Here is a 4,661-nt window from a genome sequence, read left to right on the forward strand (position 1 = left end):
CCACTTTGGCATGCCCATTGTTGGGCTAACTGGAAAATATCAATGTCCCAGCTCTGTAATATTCATAACTAAAAATTAGTACATTATCCTAAGCTTATTCAAGCTATATCAATAGTTGCTGCTTTACATTTTATTGTCAAAACCTTAAGAACCGCAATTGTTGAAAGGAAAATCCTAGGGTTGATAACTATTGTGAAGCTGTGTGTGCCCCCACCCATTTCTGTCACTTTTCACCATTTCAGCACGCACTGATGTCTGCTTTCAGCAAGTACTCTACGTATTCAGAGAAACTATAGAAATGAACCCTGAAAGTATAGTCTTTGCTTCCAGCAAGTAAATGCAGCTTACTCCCTAGAGGCTTTATCTGGCATCCTTTGCTCAAACATGGGACAGGCTTAAAAGTTTAGGGAGGTAACGACCCCCAGGAAGCAAACCCAAACCAATGATGAAAGGAGACAAGAGGGTAAGTGCCCCAGCTTGCCCATTGTTGGGGTGGCATATCTATGAAGCGTGTTCTGTTCAATTCCCAGGGGTCTCCAACAAGCTTTAGCCCCAGTTTTCAACAACATAATCAGTTTCTTAACTCATCCTTTTTGGGCTTCTTTCCCTTCCATATCTCACTTTCCTATTTCTCTACCATTGTTCCTGAGATCACCTCTAAAATGAACTTCTTACACTCAAATCCTTGTCTCTGGATCTGATTCTGTTACTAATGTGGGCAACCAAAATAAATGAATATATACGGAATCAGAATAGGTAACAGGAAGTAAAAATAGACACAATAAAGTTGAAGGTAAGAAGAACCTGGGAACAACTTAATTTAAGTTGGAAAGTTCAGAGCTACTTCACACACAGACAAGCTATGTCTATTAAATGAAAAAGCTACTTAGAAGAGCTTCAGTGAGAAAGCACCCAAATATACAAGCACTGACATTTAAAATTTTTTTAAATGTTTATTTAATTTTGAGAGAGAGGGAGAGACAGAGCATGGGTGGGGGAGGAACAGAGAGGGAGGGAGACACAGAATCAAAAGCAGGCTTCAGGCTCTGAGCTGTCAGCACAGAGCCCAACAAGGGACTCAGTCTCACAGACGATGAGATCATGATGTGAGCCAAAGTTGGATCCTTAACCAACTGAGCCACCCAGGAGCCCCTACAACCACCTACATTTTAATAAACAAATTATTTTCCAATCCTGAGGGTCAATATGATTGCATTATTTTCCCTACGTGACAAACCTTATTCAGATATTCTGGAACTTGGTCTCTGTATATAATGAGCATATACTCAAAGAAATTGACAGGCAGCTTGTATCTTTGCAAAATCACCCAGTAATATATTCTGTAGTAGAACAACATAAGTTTTTCAACAGACAATAGCAAAAGAGTTACAATGAACAGGCAAACTTTGGTATCAGAAATCTGTAAATAAACTGTCAAGCAACCTCAGCCTGAAGTTTAATAGCTTGTGAGCCAAACTTGTTTCCAGTAACTAATTCTGTTGGTTATTATCTGCTACAGGACCAAAGAGAACAGGACCTGTGGAATTCCCAGTTGCTAGGAAGTTATAAAGAAAATCCTAGAGGAGTGAAAAAGCCCACAAATATCTCTGCTTAAAATAAGCAGAGATTTGAAGACCTGTTCTCAAAAATAGTAGGTTAAAACCTGGGTGGGAAACATTCACAATGGGATAATAATAGGGCTAACATGGAGCACCTGGCTGGCACAGTCAGTTAAGTGTCCGACTCTTGGTACCAGCTCAGGTCATGATCTCACTGTTCCGGAAGACTGAGACCCAAGTCAGGCTTTTGCTGACAACACAAAGCCTGCTTGAGATTCTGTCTATCCTCTCTTCCCCTCCCCCCCATCTCTCTCAAATAAAATAAAAAAATAAAAAAATAAAAATAGAGCTAGCAACAGGCAGAAAAAATGCATTAGACATGAACATACTGTCCATAGGAAAAGATCATCTTTATTGAGCAACAGGACATTAACTAGTACAATGCTTGCCCATCCCCCTACAACACTTTAATATTTTACTATAATTTCAAAATAAGGACAAATACCATATCTTATTCCCACGGAGGGGGAAAAAGACATAGTAATAAAATCTAATTTCAATAGCTAGTGACCATTATACTTTCCACTTTGTAACCCCATTATATCCATTTTTTTTTTTTTTACTCTCTGCTCTCTCTTTAATTTGGCACATTGATTTGAAATTCAATGAAAATCTCATTAAAAATATTTTTGGAGTCAATCCAGACAGTAATAAGGAGAGAATGACCTGTAGGTGGTGGTCTAGAATGTACTGGATACAATGCTGATGAGGACTCACTGTCTCTGAACACAGCTGCTCCTGATGTGTAGTTTATGTACATCATTATTACTGGGACTTGAATGACACATCTGTCCCCTAAAAGAAAAAGGGAAAATCTTAAGATCCCAAAGTCTACATGTCCATTTTTTTTTTGCAGTGGTCAGCAATAAACTCTCAAGACTTGCCATAGTAATGGGCCCCAATCCTGGGATGATCCAGGGCAAGGTTCCAAGTTGAAACTCTGCCTCCTTACAGTGCCTACATTGAAAACACAGTATGTGTCTAATAGGTTGGTTGGATCAGCCTGATTCCATAGCATGCAATCTGTGTACACATGATAAAAAAGATGAAAGAACTCCAATCTAAGTTAGAAATAAATACACAGGGGACATATTTCGCCTAATTCATGTAGGCTCTGTTGGAAAGTAAAAGGTAACAATTTCTCATTTTCACTCTCATAAATTATATTGTAGCACTACTATTAACTCAATGTAACACACACACACACACACACACACACACACACACACACACCCCTCCCTGGAAGATTTTAATCCAAAGCTAAATCATTTAGGGGGAATGAAAAGAGACTGTATTGAAGTACAGTAAAAAAAAATTAAATTTGCTTAAAAGAAATTATGGGACAATCACAAGCTATTATAAATTAGCTCTCTTTTAAAGGACATGACATGAGGCATTAGAAGTTAAATGCGGTCTAATGCAATTGTTCATGATTGAATTTATACTCTTCAAGATTGTCAATTTATGCTCAGGGAGTGTGCTTTATCTTTTATTCAAAAGTGATTAGGATTTTTTTCCCATTTTAAAAATGGACAAAATGAGTTGCAAAGGTGGTATTGCCAGACCATTACCTTTCAGGGAAGAACTCAGAATAAAACTCTTGACCCAATTGTGATGCAAGGTTTTATAAATTTTAAGATTTTTGAATTTTTAATTCTAGTGTTGAGGTGAGAAATTGATGTATTATTTCCAGACTAAGTTATCTGACCAAAATAATATACATTTAGATATATTCAGGAGATGGTGAAAACTAACTTTGAAAACATTTTAGTGTCACACACATCTTAGTTTTTAGCATACTTAGTTCAAAAACTCTCTAGATTCATCACAAATTAGAACCTTAGTTATACAATTAATTCTACCATGCCTCACTGAAATGCTATCACATAATGTTATTTCCATTTAGTATGAAAATTTTCTCAAAAATAATGAAAGTAACAACCATAGGGAAAACAAGGTTTTAGGAGGTCACCTTCTTTTGACTTATTTCATGATGCCTCTCATAGAGATCTATGTGAAAATATTTTCACAAAATGTATCTTATTTAACTTATATGCCTTCTTTTAATATGTGATGTTTCCTTTTTTAAATGTTTATTTTTTTTATTTTTTGAGAGAGAGAGAGAGAAAGAGAAAGAGCGTGCACACAAGTGGGGAGGGGCAGAGAGAAAATCCCAAGCAGGCTCCACACTGTCAGAGCAAAGCTTGACACAGGGCTTGATCCCGTCAACTGTGAGATCATGACCTGAGCTGAAACCAAGAGTTGGATACTTAACTGACTGGGCCACCCAGGCACCCTTGATGTTTCCTTTTTAACATGGGCATCAAGGCGCTCAGAAATATTTTTGATCATTTATAGTTTTAGCTTTCTATCTTTCCTTTGCATACTTTTCCTCCCATATCCCACCATAATTAGGATATTTTCAATTTCCCCCATGTAATGGTGTTCTTAGTTCTTAATATTTTAATATAAAGTGCCTTATATCCTCTTGGAACAAATATGAAGTAGTCTATTTGCTAATGATAAAGTCATTGATTAATCCCTAGTTGTCATATATTGGATGTGTATTCATACTTTATCTTGTTACTTCTGTAGGATTTCTTTTTCTTCCTATTCTGTAGTTCTTACCTCTCCTAGTTTTACTTTTAATTCTCTAGATGCTGACCTCAAGTCTCCTTAAACAACCATTTTTTTCTACACTTATTTCAAATACTGGTATTTCCAAATGTTCTGACTTTAGCTTTTTGTCCTTTTCACTTGATAGGGTTAGGTAATGTCATAACATTGTATCTATGCTGTTGGTATCTATTGTCCCACTTTATAAATGAAGAAACGGACACAAAGAAATTTACAAGATTGTTCAAGGTTATATGTTAAATTATAACCAGAGCTTTTAATTTTAACAATGTTTATATTCCTTCTGCCATTTCACATACGTTTCTAAGATGAGTTGCCATAGTAAAACCAACAATATCTCTGTGATTTGGACAATATCTGTTTCTTGTTTTTGTTATATGTTCTACTTTAGTAGAAAGTCTCTAC

The 4,661-nt window shown here is 36.3% G+C and overlaps 1 pseudogene; it reads right to left on the reverse strand.

Moving 5' to 3' along the window:
• Nucleotides 1–238: 238 nt before the first annotated feature.
• On the reverse strand, nucleotides 239–321 carry LOC131489304 (small nucleolar RNA U3; annotated as a pseudogene).
• Between the last annotated feature and the right edge of the window lie 4,340 nt (nucleotides 322–4,661).

Source organism: Neofelis nebulosa, chromosome 1, assembly GCF_028018385.1.
Source record: "Neofelis nebulosa isolate mNeoNeb1 chromosome 1, mNeoNeb1.pri, whole genome shotgun sequence".
In the NCBI taxonomy this organism is placed as follows: Eukaryota; Metazoa; Chordata; class Mammalia; order Carnivora; family Felidae; genus Neofelis; species Neofelis nebulosa.